The sequence below is a fragment of the Lonchura striata genome, chromosome 2 (assembly GCF_046129695.1).
Source record: "Lonchura striata isolate bLonStr1 chromosome 2, bLonStr1.mat, whole genome shotgun sequence".
Lineage (NCBI taxonomy): Eukaryota > Metazoa > Chordata > Aves > Passeriformes > Estrildidae > Lonchura > Lonchura striata.
In genome coordinates, this window is record NC_134604.1 from 90,660,402 (window position 1) to 90,679,605 (window position 19,204).

The 19,204-nt window shown below is 39.7% G+C and overlaps 1 protein-coding gene across 1 annotated transcript in view; it reads left to right on the forward strand.

Annotated features, from left to right (window-relative positions):
- Nucleotides 1-19,204, forward strand: part of SH3RF3 (SH3 domain containing ring finger 3) — a 253,415-nt gene that overhangs the window by 171,035 nt on the left and 63,176 nt on the right. The gene's annotated exons all lie outside the window — the stretch shown is intronic.

Below are 19,204 nucleotides of genomic sequence, written 5' to 3' on the forward strand. Positions count from 1 at the left end.
CCAACCTCAGAGCAGCTACAAGTGGATAAGGAACAAATATTCACAGCTCACAATGATTACTTTTACAGCACGAGTCACAAACAATATGTTCTGTCAGGAAGAGTTGGGAGTATTGTTTCTTCTTTGTTGCTATCCTTCATCTTCAGTAGAAGTCATTTAGGCTGATAATTTATGTTTTAATTTGTCTACAGAAAAAGCCCCACAACATAATGAAATTGATCCTCATTTTATCTTTTGTCCTGAAATAAATATCTTGTTAATAACCTGTATGGTTTGAAGTAACAGTCTTGCTATGAGGAGTTTTGGACTTCTAAGGAATTCAAAACCCTTACAAAATTTCTTATTTTACTGTCTTCAAGCCAGCTCCTTCATTCTTAATAACTTCTGTTATTATCTCTGACTGAAAGTTGTGTTCTGCTGCTACATGTAAAAAATTGATAATAATGAAGAATAAAGTGTGTCCTGATAGATTAAGTATCTGGGAGTGAAATTTGAGGGCAATGGTGTGCTGAGCATTTGGAGGGAGGCATCCTCCTTGGATGGGCAGAGACTAGAAATCCAAAAATCTGAGCTGTTAGACCAAAATTTCTGCCTGCAAGCCCCAGAGCAAAGAAGAAGGTTGACCAAGATCAAGAAACCTTATGAGTCAGTGGTAGAGCATGGTAATTATGTTGGGTGCTACTGTGACTGTAATATCAGCAAATTACAATTGATGAAGTGCCAACCCATTGTTATAATGTTTTATGGCAGCAGGAACATTGAAAGCTGTGATTAAGTAATATTAGGAGCTTTAAAATTATTTTTACAGAGCAGTGAAGCAGGGTAATGAGTATCTTCTCCTGTTCTTCACAGTCAAAAAGGAAAGAAAAAGTAGAAAGTAGGTCTAGGAGAAAGAGGGAGGAGGGAAATGGTCAGAGTCGATCGTTTCCATGCCCTGCAGCATAGGTCCAGAAGACTCCCCAGGGAAAATAATTCTTGCAAGTCAGTGCTTAAAAAGAGTTCAAGAAGTGAAAATAAAACAAAATCCAAAAGCAAATGCATTTCTTAAAGAAAACAATTTTTTTCATTCCAAAATTATCTTTGGAGAGCAGATTATCCATTTAAGATTTGTTCTGTACTGCAGGATCTAGCAGTCATCCTAAAACAGCTTAAGCCATACAGGGGAACCCGAGCACATTTACCAGGATCCCAGCTGAAGCTGTTGAGTGGTGTCACAGAGGCCCATTTTCCCAGCAGAAGGTCCTTAGCTGTGTACACATGTACTGTGCTGAGGGGAGCCTTTAGCTGGCTGCAAATGAATGCAGATTTACCCTTTCAGTCTAGATGGCAGATTGTGTCCTGTTTTTCTCTATATGAAGATTCCCATTAGCCATTTCCCACTATGCTGGTGTCCCCAGTGGCAGTCATCACAGTTACATTACTGAAAACTCAGATGTTTCTGTGTGTGTATTTCTAGTTCTAATAGCTATTTTAGCTATTTTTTTTTACCATTTTCAACACATCATTGTTGCCCTGTCCACTTCTTGTCTATGTTTTTTTCTCTCCTTAGTCTGTTTGGCTTCTCCTTTCAGCTGCAGGACAGATGGGTCCCTATGGGACTCTCATAATTAATTCAACCTTGATGTCTGACCCATCGTTTATTTTTGTGTGGTCTTGGTGGCAGCACTCTGAATCTTTCTGAGTATCTTTTATGAAAGCCTTCCAAAAAATCTGAAGCATTAGATGTTCATTAAATACTAACGTTTGTTTGGTGCCCTTTTCAAAAAGAATGTGCAATCTCTGTTTTTAGGGACTGTCAAAATGGTTGATTTTAGCCTTGCAAGAATCACTTAATGTGAATTAAAATGGAAGCTTTTGAAAGGTGGGTAGATGGAAAGTAATGTAGATTATTTTAGAAAAGCTGACTTACTAAATCTCAGAGGAGCAAATTCATCCCAGTAGTAAGTAGGTGTAACACTAATGAGTTAAGAATTATACCCATTAACATCACAATTGATTTTTCTGTTCTCTCTCCTTTTATGTGTCAGATAAAAATGGAATAAGAACCTTGTAAAGGTGACAATAATGTAAGCTCTAAAGCATGTTCAGCCAATTTCTGTTGAAAAGCTTTATTGATATGCATTTTCAAGTTTTGTGCATATATAGCTTGAAGAATTTCATACCTGCACCTTCATAACTTCTAAAATGTTAGTCCCACTTGTTTTTATCCTATATAGAATATTATAGAATATTCCAAGACACTTCTTGGTATCAGATTTCTATGTGAATAGAGTACAAAATACAGTTCTCATGTTTCACATTCAAACTAAAACATGCAGAATTTGTGTTGTAGGCTGCAAAAGGGACCTCTATTTTCACATCAATCCATGAATAAAACTCATTGATTTTACTTTGTATGCATGTAAGAGTACATGCATATAAAGTAAAATAATCTATGTAAGTTCAAATAAAGATTATGTTAGTTGGGAAAACTAAGAGTATTAGCTGTCAGAGGTGAGAAAAAGATTAAATATACAACATGTTACAATATATAAATATGTATTTGTCTATTATATATATATAATTTATATATATACATTATTTTAATCTGTGGCCCATTTTTCTGCATAACAGCTTGATTTCTTATGTTCCCTTTTGCCTCTATAAATAAAGAACCTTGTGCTCTTTGATTTAATTTCCTATGTAAAATGTAAATTAGCATGACATTGTGCAGAAAATTTGTTTTCTCTAAATTTGACTGGTTTCTTTTAAGTTCTCTTGATTTCTAGCACCCTTCATAAAGAGATCATTCATACAGATTCTCTAACATTTTCCTCCATCTTCAGGATATGAAACTGAGTTGCACCTTTTGACTTAAATGTCAGGTTTCCCCTGGACTAGCTGAGCACCTCAGCTCTGTAGACCTTTCTGTGTCACTCAGTCCCCTCAGGCTGTGTCTGGACAAGTCAAAGCAGGGCTGCTTTCTTTGTCAGGGAACACCACGTTTGCACTGAAGTTCATCTCAGGTGGGTGCCACAGAGGGGAAGCCTGCATAGAGAAATAGGTAGGAGTACTGTCATATTTGAGTCATCCTCCAGCCCAGACAATTATGAGATCTGTGTGAGCCTTGGTGAGAGCCAGCATGTAAATTTAGACACAGCTGTAGGTTGTGAAAATTTGCCTTTTGAGAATTGACAGTTTTAGTTACAGGTCTTCTCTTGATTTTACTCTTGCCTACTTTCATTTGAATGAACTCCAAATTATTTGGATTTATATGTTATGACCAATATTTCTTTTCATCAAAACCAGATCTGAGCTGTTATCACCTCTTATTGTTTCAGGGCCTGTTAAGCCAGAAATTTGTCAGCTGTCATATCCAAAAATATCTTTCCCACCCACCCCTCCTAATTATGAGTAACATCTGAATTTCCTAGACTGTTTTTTAAAAATAACTCTGGAGCAATTTATAGCAAAAAAAAAGGTTTCCAGCACAATCAACTTAAGCACACAACCTTTGCAAATAAGCCCATTTCCTGAGTCTTTCAGAGTCATATATATCAGTTCTGTATCTGTACATGGCATTTTTGAAGTGCTGCTTCCTATATACCAAAAATTAGGTTCCTTAGGTATCTAAGCTGATCTGATAACAAGACTTTGGTCTATAGCTACAATCCACTGAAGGATTTCTGGCACTTCCCCTGCAAAATCCTGTTTGTCATCCTGCCTGGTGCAAATTGAATGGGGTCTGCCCTACTGTGTTTTGCATCTGCTGCCACTTCCCCATGCTCTCAGCACATCAACCCTTCACCTCCAGATCACCTGAACCATACTTATGCTTTAATATATGTTTTCTGGTCCTGGGTGCAATTCTGTCTCATTTCTGTTATTTCTACAATGAGTTTTTGGTTGTGTCTCAAAGCTTTTGTTCTACTGTTTGGTTGAAGGGTTGCTTGTGTTACAAAACAATCACTAGTGATGATCTCTGAAGGACAAAGTAAATAGATAGCACATCTCCTAGAGAGAAGTTCTGCCTGTGCAACAAATGTGTTGGACTTGCCAGTGGTGCTCAGAAGCCTCACAGCACACAACCACGTTGGACAAACTCCAGGAATGATGCAGGTTTCCAGGCACTAGAAATTAGCATTCCCAATTGAACATACCCACTGTCCCACAGAGCTCTGAGTGGGGTCTAGAGTATATCATCAGTAGTCCATGCTCTCTAGAGAACATACTGAAGAGATCTGTTGTCTTTTCCAGCCATTGATCACCTCTGATGGCTTTTAAAGATTGTTTCAGTACTAATGACTTCCTGGGATCTTTTTCCTTTTGAAAAGAAAGTATATCTCAGCCTCACTTACCTAGAGATAATGCATGAATGTATATGAAGAAGCTATATGTCAACAAATACACTGCCTAGAAGTTAATTAAACATTAAATCCTAGAGGATTTCATTATTTCTCACACAAGCATTCTTCATCTTTTCTCCTAGTGTCCTTGTTAGTGCATGTTGCACATCTTAATTAGCTTCCGTCTTGGGAAATTAGCTCCCTTCTTGGAGAGCTTTCCTAATGCCTTAAAACTCTAAGTGGGGATCTTAAATCCAAATGGAGAGTCAGTAGGAGGGCTTTGGGAGATGACCCAGGCAAACTGGCTACCTTCTCTGGCCCTTTGCTGGTGGCCACAGCCCCATGAGCAAAGAACAAAATGTTTCTATGTGTCTGCCACAGCACTGATGCTGGAAGTGATGAAGAAAATGGGTCCTATATTAAAATCCCAGAATGTGAAAGGACCTGGCACAGGTGGAAGCACATGTTATCCTTTGTGCCAGTGGTGGGTAAGATGCTCTCCATCAGAGGGACAGGAGGGACAGTTGATGAGAGTGACACCAAAAAGGAATTACCAAGGAGTGTGTGTTAGAGCCCCACCTGATCTTTATTTTCAGAGGATAGCATGTTGTATAAGTATGATGGAGAGACATAGATTTGACAGATGGACTGTTCAGTGGATAAGGAATGGCCTGAGTGGTCACATTCAAAGTGACAGTCAACATCTTGATGTCCAAGTGGAGAGCAGTGGCATTCCCTAGGGGTCAGTACTGGGACCAGTGCTGTTTAAAATGTTTGTTGGTGACATGGAGAGTGGGATCAAGTTCACCCTCTGTAAGTTTGCTGGTGACACCAAGCTCTGTGGTGTGGGAGGGAAGGGATGGCATCCAGAAGGGCCTGTGAAGGTCTGAGAGGTGGGACCATGCAAACCTCAGGAAGTTCAACAAGGCCAAGTGCCAAGGTACTGCATCTGGGTCAGGGCAATGCCGAGCACAGGTACAGATTGCATGAAGAATGGATTGAGAGCAGCCCTTAAAAGAAAATCTTGGAGGTGCTGGTGGGTGAGAAGCTCAACATGACTCAGTAGCCTAGAAATCCAGACACATCCTGGGCTGCATCCAAAGCAGCATGGCCAGTGGGGCAGGGAAGATGAGTCTTCCCCTCTACTCTGCTCTCGTGAGACCCCACCTGCAGTGCTGCATCCAGCTCTGGGGACCCAAACATAAGGAAGATGTGAACCTGTTGGAACAAGTCCACAGAAGGGCCACAAAGTTGATCAGAGGGCTGGAACACCTCTCCTGTGACAGAGGGGCTGGAACTAAATAATGTTTAAGGTCCTTTCTAATCCAAACTATTCTGTGCTTTTATGCTTATTCTACCATGGTAAATAGTCACAAATATGTCTGAGCTTGACCTTTTGAACTTTTAAAGAAGGGTGGTGTAAAGAATAACAGTTTCCTGATAGAAGGTAGCAATGAATCAGTTTTACCTCTTTTTATTCTTCTTATTGTCGCACATGCTGGAATGGTCAAACTGTTTTTATTCTAGGCACAAAAAGATCTGTGTGTGTGTGTATGTTGAATGCATGCTTCAAATAATAAAAACAACAGATGAAGTTGGTTTTTTGCCTAAAAATGTCATTAACTGTGCCAAAACCAGATGCTGAAGTCTGAAATCCTCTGACATTTTGTTAGGTGTTAGGGCTGAACATTGAAAAAACTAAATTCAAAAGACTAGAGGAAGAATCTGCAAATTAAAAACAAAAATCAGAAAGAGGGGAAGATAATTGAAATTAATTTGGGAGTCTCTCTTTTCCAGATTTTCTCTAGAACACACAGAACTCTTGAAGGCTGACCCTTTTGTGTTTAGTCTATCCTGTAGAAGAAATTGTATTCATTTTGATTACTTTATTCCTTTACATAGTAGATCAGCCATTGTTTATTTTATCTCCTGCTGCATCATTTTTTGAATGTAATACTGGTATTATTTTAATCTGACAAAAGCAAGGGCTGCTGCCAAAGTGATTGTCCTGCTTTTACCTCATGTGTGACAATTCTTTCCTTCTGCCCTCCATGTTCCAGGACTACCAGATATATCTATGTGCTGAGATGAATCAGGGAAGTCACCCTGTTGAAAGCTATTCATTTAAGTTGGAGTTGTTTTAGTTTCCAGTCATATATCTGTTACTTTTACTGCATAGTCACATGATGTAGGGCAGAAAGAGGGAAGATGGGAAAAGAGGCCATGTGGTACCTCACACTGCAGGAAAACACATCCGTGAGGGCAGCAACTCCCACCCACAGTTATCCTGCAGCAATTGCTGCCATTGCAGTGTGCTGTAAGCCAGCACACAAAAATGGTGAAGTGAGGAATGTGGGACTTGGTGCCAGCAACCTCTTCCACCTCCTGGTTGTCCCTTGACTTATCTAATTATTTTATTAAGTTATAATTTTATGAAAAGCATACTAGATACTACATAAACCAGGTTAATAATATTAGCTTTTGCTTAAGTGAGGCTGGAGGGAGTGTCCTGCTCTAAATCTGACTTTGAAGTCTTCCGATCTGTTTAGACACAATTGAATCAAATTGACAGGAAATTTCATGAGAGAGCTTTCTATAATAGAATTTTTCTGGAAACCTTGGGACAAAGCAGGAGAGCAGCCAGAGCATTCAGACAGTGATAGACTCATGCTGGAGATATTCTTCTCTTACCACATGGCTAAAGGGATGGCACTGAGGGAAGAGGCAGCTCTGTTTCTCAAGAAGAAAGCAGCCACACAGAAGGAGGGAGAGCACTCCCTGACGGCCATCTCCTTGATCCCTTTCTCTGATCTGCTTCAGCCCCAATAACATAGTAAAGAATTTACAGTCATGACTTCCTCTTGTATCCTTTTTCTTTTCTTTTCCTAGCCCAGCAGGAAGGACTATGACTAACCTTTGAGAAATAAATTCCTCAGCATCTTCCCTCCTTACTCCAGTCTAGTGCTTAGATTTGCCTGTTCCCAACCAAAGCCTTTCACTTCCCCATAGGTGCATGGCTTAGGAAAGAGATGTGTGTGATTATATTGATTTGGTGGATGCAAGATTTTACTATCCCTCAATATATGGACTATGGGAGTAGAAGAAGAGCTGTAGAGATGATTAATACTGAATTCCTGGAAATCTCCCAGGCCAAATGAGATCTGAGAGCTCCTGACACTGAGCTTCTCTGCCTTAAGGCACCTGGGAGGCTGTCATGGTTTAACCCTGGCCAGTTACTGCTTAGGGTCATGCTCTGTCTCAGGCACAAGACTTTTTCCTATGGGGGCCCTTGACCTTGAAGGCACAAAAGCACTCCTGAGGGATGAGTTTAAGGTCAAAATAAAGGCAGCTCCACACCATTCCAGTGACACACAGGTCTGCCTTTGCTGGAGGAACTCTCACTAAGCACATACCTGAGTTTTCAGTGCAGTACATGGTACACAGTTGAGTGTGTTAAATTCTCTTTGGCCACTGGTTAAACAGGGAAGAATGAACTTTCTTGTCAAGTAATAAAGACATTGCCAGTGGGAATCACATCCCCATGAGTGGTTTCATTCATTCATGTGGCCAGCAGTTCTACCAGTCTTTGTCCAACCTGATTGCTGAGCCTTCACAAAGACAAAACTCTCATCAGGTCATACCCTGATTATGGGTACATCCTTTTTGCATCCTTAGCAAATGCAGACTTGCCTCATTCATGACAGTCTGATGCTGTATCTGATGACATCTGTTGCTACTCCTTTCTTTCTCTCCAGGGTCTTTTTCTGTCCTCTAGAGCCCATACAACTCACCCTTACTTGCAATGCTTTGCTTACATTACCCTCTCTATTTATTTATTACCCTCTACTATTTATTACTGAATGTCAGCTATGACAATCACTTTGTCAGTTTTTTGAATCCAGATTTTCTTCCATAGTGCTCTGTTCTTCACTGTTGATATTAATGCTTCAAACATCTGCATCAGAATTGCTCCTCCAGATTCCACTCTAAAATTGCTCCTGGCTGTGATGGCTAGAGAAGATATATGTTGTGCAAAATCCTCTGTCCATCTTGATGATTAGAATATTGCATTGAATATTTTGTCTATAACTATACACGGTGTCTTGTCGCCATCCTAAATTGTAATTTCTTTGGACCAAGAGCTGTCTTGTTGCTTTATGTTTACATTGTGCTTCTCACAATGGAATTCTGTGTGGTAGGAGCTTTTCAGCATTTAGTGGCAAAAATAAGTATGAATAAATGTCTCTGTGTGACTGCATAACACAACGTGGTCACAGTTTGCAAAATTTCAGTTTCCTTGGGACAACTTGTCTCTCTGCCTACGGAATGTAGGTGCAATGCAGGGAAGACTGTTTTCAGGAAGGAATGTGTTAGGAAAATATTTGCACTTGAGTAATTCCACAAACAGGAAAAAAACCCCAGTGTTCTGCAGTTTCAGAAAGATTTCCTACTGTGCAGATTTTTTGCTAGCCCATTCCTTTTGCCATCTCAGGGCTCAAACAGCATGGCCTAGAGGAGTGGTTTTCCAAATTCCTTCCACTTGAAGCATACTAGCATAAACAGCATTTGCATATGGATGTCATAAAAGTGACTAATGCTGGCAATCATCGTACTTTATTGCAGTAATGTGACACATGTGCCTGAGCATCCTAAATGATCTGCTCCAAGCTCACTGGGGCTGAAGAAATGGCACAGCTCTTATCTAGCAGTGACACCAGTGGCAGAGCAGGCTTGGACAGAAACCAGAACATTGATCCAGCTCCAGATGAGTGTACAAGAGGCAAAGGCACTAGCTGCTTCACTGTATGATTCCATTGCACTGGGTATGCGTCCTTTACCCTAAACCAGAAGTTAAACTCAAAAAGTTGAACAAGTAACATTTCTAGTTTGACGGCCAGAGAGGTCAGTGAACTTTTGACTGCAGCCGTTGGCAAGTCAATGAAGAGACCTCCCACTTTGAACTCAACCTTGCCCCCAATCATATTTTAATATCTCAGATTCTCCAAAGAGGTCTATAAATGGTTCTTAGAGGTGAGGGGCAGTGAGTCATGCCATGAGTGTGAGGTTGAGTGCTGCCATTTTCAGTCAAGGATTTGCAGAGTTTAGGGAATTTATTGCAGTTCGTCCTTGTCAGATTTTTCTTCCACAAGGTGAGGGGGGAGAGTTTTGAACCCAAATGCCATCATATAGGACAGAAAACTTATTTTCATATCTTACAAACTGGCTTTCAGTTACTGGTCAGGCTTCCAAAAATACTGAGATGTGCCTGTTGTGTAGTATGCAATATGCCATGTGCAATGGCCCCTGCCCCATAATGCCATCCCAATCCATTGTCTGCCTTTTAGCAGTATGACAGAAGTATAGAGGTCTCCAAGGTGAGACAGGGCTATCTAAATATAATTTTAAAATAACTGGTCACTGCATAGAGCGAAAAAAGATGCAAATTAATGTTCCCACTGAGGACAAAGAGCCATGCTGCTGTACCAGACATCAGCAATCTATGAGGGAAGAAGGTGCTTTAAATCTGTAGACAATTCAAAGTAGAGTTCGCACTGTAATAACCACAAGGGACATAAACTCAGGCCTTAAAGTCTCCCTCAGCCCAATTCCTCTTTTTTCATCTGTGTGCACAGTTAAGAAGACCAGTCTCCCTCTCACATAAACGATTCGTGTATCCTGGTGCAGCTGCCCTTTTCAAACACATATAATTCATCCCCCATTTCAGAGAAACTCTCAGTACTCTCCTTCTAGGGAGTCATCCCATAGTCTGGTGAAACACCAGCACAGTCTGTCCTGACTCATACTTTCACCCCAACTGGCAAATAGCAAACCCAAAGGCTGGATACATCTCTCCAAAGATGCAGCAGTTTTGTGACAGATGGCTGACATCCATTGGCTGCTTCCAGAGAAACATGCAGTGTGACCCTGGAGCTGGAGCAGGAACCCTCCACCACAACCAGCAACCCTTCTTTATAGCCAGCTGTAGCAGGAGCTCTGTGCACACAGAATCTAATTCTACAGCCCCATGGGATGTCACACTGTAGCAAATGCCCTGTAGCACATCCAGCAGTCTTTTTCTGTCTTGTACTTAGGAGCAGAAGCCAGAAGACTATGCAGAAAAAAGGTCTCTAAATATAGTACACACAGGGCAAAGGCTGTTTATCACAACCCTTTAGTGGAAATATCTGCTTGAATTGTGTATGCCTTGGTTCCTTTTACAAGCAATTGAACCAAAGCATTTTCTTGGCATTTGCTTTCATTCTTCATTTCGGCTTTATCAGAGATAGAGAGTACAGTGCATTTATTTGTATGAGATTCCCCACAGGTAATCTTCAGTTTCAAAACATAAAACTTAATTTTCCCTTATTGCACAAGATTTCTTATTCTACACAAAGCTGTAAATCACTGCAACAAAGACTCCTTGCTTGCTCAGTGTAGGCAAAGCCTTGCATTACTGGAAAAATTACTTTGGCTTTCCCATGGGCTCCTTGTGCTGCAATTCCAAGAGCTTCCAAGACCTCCAAAGATTTATCCAACTAATCTTTCTGCAGGTAGCATTGATGATGTGAGGTGATGGCATAGGTCTTTTTCTCATTACCCACCAGAACACTTTTCTTACCAAATTTATGAAGGACTTCAGCAAATACATGTTTTTTTCCTTCCTCCTTATGTCTCATTAAGCTGGAAGTAAGTGTTTTCCCTAAAAAAATGATGTGGTATTGTTGCTTCTTTCACACAACTCTGATCATTACAAAACTAACTTTTTCAAGAATTGTATTTCCAGGAACAAATCTGAGAGTATGAGCAAAAGGGTACAATGTGTTGTCTGCTAACATGTGTGCACAGGTGCAGCTATCAGCAAGAGAAGGGTCTCTGCAACAACATGAGCATGATGTTCCTGGTTCACAGTCCCATTTATATGTACTTGGGGCCACACACTGTAATTTGGAAACCATTTGCTTTAAGACTCCCAGGCTTGATGTGTGCATTAACTCTGAAGACATCCTCTGCCCCTAGTTGGTGGTATTTAACTTACTAGTTTTCAGTTAATTCATAATTTTATGAGACCACTTGAGTAAGCAATAGCACCAGGAGCCTTGTGAAATATTAAGGAAGGGAGGAGATAGAAAGTTGCCTGAAAACTCTGAAAACACAAAACTTGACTGTTTTTAAAGATACTTTGTAGAGTTTACATGTGATCCATACAGGTCTGCTACAGGATCTAAACAATCTTTCCTAGCCTGTGCTGAAGTTTTTGGTACAGCTGGCTCACAGTGGAAGTTTTCACAAGTGAAGGGCTTTGTAGATTCAGCACAAAGATCCTTCAAAGGGATTCCCTTCCTTGCAGTAATTGGCTGTAATGATACGGGGCTCATACAGCTGCCAGGTTTTGGTGAGGCATGAGGCCATCATCTGAACTGCTTCAGAAAGCCTCCTGATTCATCCAGGTCCCTAGCCAAGGCTGCTGCCCAGCCTAAGGCTGCTCACACTTCTGCTAGCACCAATCTCTTTCCTGATGGTGCAGGTGGACACTTGGACTCAGGAGGGGAGTCACAAAGGATTTCCAGTTTACAAGGACAAGAGCAAAGGATACTCAGCATAGGCAGAAAGCTGATGGCTTTCTATTTGGAAAGTGTGTTAGTTTCCAAACTAACACACTTCAGTGTGTTAGTATTGTTTCAGATCCCCTATGGCTATTCCCCCACACAGAGACTTTCAGCCAGGAGTCCAAGTACCCTGTTGAATTCCTAAACTACTGTGGCTTTGGTAATTTCTTGTCTTAACTGAGAAACATCATCTGCAAAACAATTTCCTGATGGACATCTTGTCAAAACAAGCAAGTTCCTGGGAAATACTTAAGTTCCAATGAGTTTAATTTTTTGATGAAAAAATAGTTTGTCAGTAAAATCTACACAAGCTTCAACAGGGACTCTTCTGGTACTGAAATTGGTGCCAGATGGGCACCAGTCCTTCCACTGTTGAAGGCAGTTGGATTTTTGCCACTGACTTCAAAGGAATTAGGATCAAGCCCATGAATTCATGACTGCACTTTTTATTTAGCTTTCTGAATAATTTATAAGTAAAAATAGGCTGTATTCTCCCACTCTTTCTGATGTTGAGTAAAGCTGAATTTGGTTACATTTCTTGCTTTCAAATAGCTTTGGTGTAGTCGTGAGTGCCTCATTATGGAAAAGGGTGTCCATAGGGGACAGATAGAAGGAAAAAGGAAATCCTTAGGCATATCGAAGGCACACAGCAGATCAGAGATTCAGAGATGACAGATCAGAGCAAGAGAGTCTTCATACTTGGAGCTGAAGGCTAAATAGCTAGCATTGTTTCAGGAAGTGGAGGGGGATCTACAAGGTGTACTTCTTTTTGGTGAGGTAATCTATTTTTAATGATATTGCATTTAGTTTTATTTTCTTTCTTCTCAGTTCTTTAGACATTAGTTTCCATACGGTTTCTTGCTGTGCTTAACTCCTGAACAGACTTTGCAGCAGATAATGTATTTCTCTGAGATACACCAAACTTGTTCTCCACCACTGCAAACCATTTTCCTTCTTAAAACTATTTGGAAAAAAAGGGGAAAGAAAAAAAAAATCCCAGTTCACCACCCAGGGCTTAGTGTTTACTTCTGCTGCACGCATCATTTATTTTCATTCTGCAAGATCATGATGACACGCTCGTCCAAGCACATGCTGTTCTAATATGCTACATTCCTTCAGCCCCTCAGTGCTTTAGAAGTGACATTGCTGCTAAATGAGAAAGATCTTGTAGGACAGGCAAATAGATTGCTAAGTACTGCTGCCTTTCAAAGACTCATGTTGTAGACAAAAATTATTGGCTTGCTTTTTCCGGACTATACATTGTTGTGTATGTGGATGACCCTGGTTAGGAAGGCTATCTGCTTTAGGGTTTTAGGGACTTTGTTCCTTGAGAACATGCTGATATATTTAGCAGGCTTTTGGAAAAGAAAATTACGCATATGCCTCAACCTATGGCTGGAGGAACAGAAAACTTGAAGTTTGAGATGTGTCCTAGGAAAGTATTTCTGCAGCTATCATTTCATTTGAATCTGTTCAAGAAAGCACATGTACTGCACTTCTGTTTTCTGGCTGTATGGAACCACTCTGCTCTCAATCACAGTGTGGGTTTCAGAAATCTATCTTCCATGATGGATAAACCACTTGCAGAAAATCTGTTCCAAATTTGCTTGTTCCTCTCTGGCAATAAATTAGAAAAGGCAATAGTGGATTCTTAGAGATTAACACAAAACCATTAAGTACTGCTTTGGTTTGTCTATAATATTTTCTCCTAAATGTGCCTTACTAATTACTCTTCATAAGATGGTGCCTAAGTGAATAATTGAGGTAGGATTTTGTAGGTTTTGCGGAATGAATTTAAATTGTCCATGGAGAACTTTGGATGTTTTCTCTAAATACTTTTATATCTGAATTAATAAAACATATAAAAGATTAAAATTCTAGATACATTCACTATAACTTGGTCGAAGAACCTTTGGCACAAATTTGTCTGCTAATATCCCACTATTAAGCTCGTGGAATTGCTGTGTGTCCTCTGTACTAACCTACCGAAGAACATGTAAAGTATTAGGCAAAGAAAGTATTACATACTTCCTCCTGATGTCCATTTGAGTCAAAGGCTGTTTTGTTATTTGGCTACAGCAGAAGAAAATTGTATCCTGCATTTGCCAATAGGGATAATAGTAAGAAAAAGCTGTTTTAGCTTTCTGAAAGACTACTTTTTGGGTCTTAAAATGCTTTTACAGATGCAGTCCTCTCAAGAACCCAGCAGAGACAGAAGAATCTTGTATAGTTATGCCCTTAGTTTCTTAATAATCTCACTGTGCTTCAGAACATAAATTACAATACTAGCAAACTAGTTTAATGAGGGCATATGAACTTAATATTTCCTGAAAGTACCTACTCTGAAGTGAAAATGCAGTAATAAATTCAGACTGTTTGTTTTAAACACAAATTCAGATATGGAACAGCAAGTTGCCAAAGTCTCCACAAGGCATAAAATAGGGATGTGCATGATCTTCTCAATATTTATGAACCATAAAGTATAAAAATCAGCAGTCCCTAGGTGAAAATATTTTCAGTCTTTCAGGGGGACATTGTGAAGATGCTTTATTAATAATTTTAATTTTGTTTTCTGCTCTGCTCAGTAGTTCCTTTCTAAAATCTTGAGCATGAATTTTTTCTTTTAATTTGTTCTTTTGTATTAGATATGTAGAGATTTGAGGGCATTTTTGCTTTTGAAACTGGTTTGAGTCTTATACCTGTATTTGAACAGCACCATTCTTTAGCTAATAGTTTCCATAAAGACAGAAAAAAAAAGATGTTTGTAGCAAGTGAAAGTCTTGATAAAGTGTACTTTCTGGTCCAAATTGGCTCCAATTTATCAAAATACTGAATCAGATGTGTAAAACTGAGAATTTAAGCAATCTTTTCTTATTTAGAGAATGACATTTTAGTCACACATTAGTAACACTTTGGTCTGCCCAGTATTAAGTACATACTGAAATATATTTGTAAGCCACACAGTGAGGTCCTGTCTTTGGTAGGACAGATGCCAGTCAGAAATTAATCCCTTACCCAGACCTAAATAACTAGAAAGTAAGAGTATTCAATAGCAGAATAGTCTTCCTTCTTACAGAAGACAGCACTACCAAGGAAATGCTACAACCCAGGAGCTGATGTTGTGACCACAGTGTATCAAAGTGTCCCTTGGAAGCCTAAACTGGGATAGAATAATTTTGCCACTAACATGGATTAGTAAATGCACTGGCATATTTGTCAAGGGAGATGTAGTAAGGATTAATTATTTAAATCTGACCTAAATTTCCCATGTTTCTCTCTTGTTCCAAAATAATAACAACAATCCATTCCAAAGTAATAATTTGCTATTTGAATTAAGCCTAGAGTTAATTGTCACCCAAACTGGACAAGAAGTGGATTTTCCTTACTCTTCATTCCATCTGGGATATGTAAGTAGGTGTATAACGTTTGAAACTACAGTTCATTAAGTCATATTGGGATATAAAGAACATATTTGGTCCCACAGGGGACCATCAATGTAGATGACAGTTTCTCTCCTGTACTCGCTCATTCTTAAAAGAGAAATGTGTTGAAAGCATTTACAGGTGGTCCCTTTTAAACCCACATGTATTAGAAATTAGAAGTGTGTGTGTGCATATATCTGTACATGCAAGCACGTGCAACAGAGACTGCGAGAAACTCACCATAATATATTCTGCAGGAAAAAAAAGAAATTTATGTGGAGACTAATAAAAAATAATTTTGGCAGTGGAGAAGTCCTGTATGATGTAGCTTAATATTTGTCACCTATGTGGTAAAGTCACAAATATCTAAGACAGGCATACCTAAAAGCGAGAAGAAAGAAAAAACCTCTCCCTTAGTTCATATCACATGGGCTCTCTGCTTGGACACTAATGTCATGTCAGCTTGTATTGTGGTAGGGTGGAGAGTATGGCTTCCTGATCAAGGCCACCAAATTTTTAATGAAGAGCACTTAATTACTGCTCCCATTGTAGGAAAAGGTTGTTTGGAGGTGAACAAGGCTCTGTGTACAGAGGTATTCCACTTCCACCCTTCTTCACTCCTGACACCAGATGAGCTGGAGCTGTCTCCAGTATGATTACTCACAGCTGAGGAAGCTCTTCCTGACAAATAGGCACAGTAGCTCCATGAGCTGAGACTGGTGCATCCTTATCTCAGCATGCAGAGCCTCGCAGCCAATACTCACTGAGACATTGTGAACATTTTTACTGCACCATCTCATCACAGCTCTTACATTATAAAGTCCCTCAGATTAAGGCTTGCTGTTGCAAGATTTTGCATTTCTAGACAGGATCTCATGGCTGCTGGGAATGTTTGACTGGTTTGGCATACAAATCCAAGCCTTATCCCTCTAATCCTATGTCAAGTTTTCTAGGACATCCCCTTTACAAAGAATGGATTTGGGGTAAAATCAGTCTCTCTGCAGTCTCAAGGGCATAAGTCTCAAGTCACTTTGGGTTTAGCAGGACCACATATTCAAATATGGGATCTTTCTAGAGAAGGGATCAAAACTGAGTGAGAAAGTTGAGTTCTGGTATTAGAGATTGTCATAAGAGCTACAGGCTTCCAGAAATGTCAAATTCCTGACACTGACTGTGGGTCAGAACTTTCCATTAAGCTTCTCATCTGGAAGCAAATCTGCCTGAAGATCAGATGACGGACACCAGAAAGCAATGCTTGTTTACATATTCAGCGTTTAAAATAAGAAATTTGCAATCATGTTTATGTTTAAAAAGGGGTTTCTAAAAGTTTTTTTGTGAAGGGGAAGAATTGTTTGCTTTTACAAAGTAGTAAGCAGACTTTTCTCTGGCATTCATAGCCTATTTGGGAAGTACTTTCCAGCATCTGTGGGCAAAGCTGTTTAAAAACAGTTCTCTACAAAAATAAAGTTGTAAGGCTGTAAAGCATTTTTTATCTTGGCAGACCAAAATAGTCTTTTCCCAGTATTTCAAGAAGCCTCTGACATTCTCAAAAGTTCATTAGCTTGACTGTTTGGGGAGGAGTTTTCTTTCTGTTTCAATCATCTACTGATATAGAGATTTACTTTGTTTATATCAATACAGTGTTATTTTTTATCACTTCATGCTTGCTTTCTTATTGACATTTCAACTAGGTGCCACTTTGAACAAAAAAATAACGGATTTTGTTGTTTTAAAAAGAACAGCTTCAGTGTTAAATTGGATTCCAGACAGTGGGATTTATAATCTAATTCTTACAAGAGATTCAGAGCTTGATAACAATGTAGCATGTCCACATGTAGCATATTGTAAAATCAGAAGTTGTAAATTCTTTTTTTAACTCTATTTTTTCCTATCTCAAAGAGTTAAAATGTATTCTTTTTCTTCTTGCTGTTGATTAGAAAAAATTTCCTCACCCTCTGCTGTTGAAGAGTCATACATATTTGATAGGTTTATACTTTTCTCCTTAATATTTCAAGTAATTCAGCTAGACTATCTTCATCAATGGGTAAGCAGAGCTGTAACACCTACTTAAGGGAGGGGAGCCATCTGGTTTCCTTGCAACTTGGAGCCTGCTGGCAAATATTAGGTTGTACCAATTTAGAGCAAGATGAAGTGGGAAATAATGGATATTTCTGAAGAATCTGAAATAGGATCAGCTGTTATCAGTGAAAATTGGCAGGTGCAGTGCACTACACTGGCCGTAAGCATGGTCTCAAGTTGGACAGTGCAGCTGGGAAAATGACTTGCTAATTGAATGGTTGCAGGACTCCCAGTAGCTCTGAAAGTAGTGGAGCATCATTAATTGGAGGCTCTTGGTTGACTTAGTGGAAGCTGTCACAGAAAGAAGGATACTGCAAGTTGAGGTTTTAACACTTTGTAGGTGTTAGTGTGTTTTTTGCCTGTTACACTGAGTCCTCATGGAGTCAGGAGTCCTTTCAAACTTAGGAGGACTAAGTTTGCTAGCCTAAGGCAAGCAACATCTATTCTTTTATTTACAGAATGGTGACAGTGGTTGGGAGTTATAAAAGCTACACAATTACACATTTGTTTAACTGCATGTTTCTGTTGTTGTCTTTCCCTTCCCTCTCTTTTTCCCTTTTATTTACACTTGTGCTAGATTTCAAAACTGGCTTGACTTGTAGCAGAAATAATTATTTTTATTTTAATTTAGAGCCTTGGAAGACCTTGTCCTCAACTGTTTCTTGAATGCTGCCATAATTCATAAAAGTAGTTATATTTAAAAAATGGTCTTGTTTTGGTCCAGAATAGTATTATATACACCTCTGGTTTATGTGGGTCTCAGAATAGCAGTGAATGCAAAAGCACGTGTGCATTAGCTGTGGCTCCCTTATTCATATGTTGTTTTTATTCATTAAATGCAAACATATTGCCGTGCATCCTAGTTTAATATAAAGGTCTGTTGGTAAAATGTGGCATTTTCCATCAGCTGTTAACATCCCTTGAGGGAAGATGTATTGGCAGTGAGTGCTGTGCAGAAAGCCCAGCTGACTTCAGATTGCACTTCATGTATCATTAGTGACGGTAGCATCCCAGTGTGCCTGAAATCTGTCCAGCCATGTACAGTGTAGCTTTCCTGGATGAGTTATGAGGGCTGGGAGGCAAGAGATTTCAGTGACAAGGTTGTGCCACCCAGCATGCCTCTGGCCTGCATAGACACAAGGTTATCTGTGAATGTGGACTGGATGAGGAACAGCAGGCTGAAAGCTGGCCTGAGCCTCCTAGTGCAATGTTCATGGGTGGTAGGTCAGGTGTTAAATCCTTCAAAAGAACTGATGAAACCATGTTTTTAAACTGGACCCTGAGCAAATCTTCCAGTGGCCATCAAGCTCTTCCAAAGTTTAGGTGATACAGCTAGGGAAAATGCATTCAGTTTGCATCTGCATTTGGATAACCTGTGTTAGGTGGAAAGCAGGGAGATGAAACTGGGAAGATTTGGAAGCTGTACCCTTGGATCAAAACCCTGTGTGGCAAACATCAAGCACAGGACTGTGATGGAACTGAGAATAGCAAAACATTGATGAAGAGACTTCTGCCTCCTTCTCCAGGCTCTGACTCAGCAGACTGGAACAAGCTGTTTTGGGGAATGCTGTCGTTTTTAAATGTTATAGCTTCATATGGACCAATTAATGGTGCCTGGTTCTAGATTAACTCTTCTGGATCATTACTTTGCCTCTTTTGATTTTCCTGGCATTAACAAGTGAATGGAGATAATTCATCTGCCCTCATAAACCAAATAAATTCAAAGAATCATAGAATCATTTAGGTGGGAAAATACCTCTAAGGCCATCCA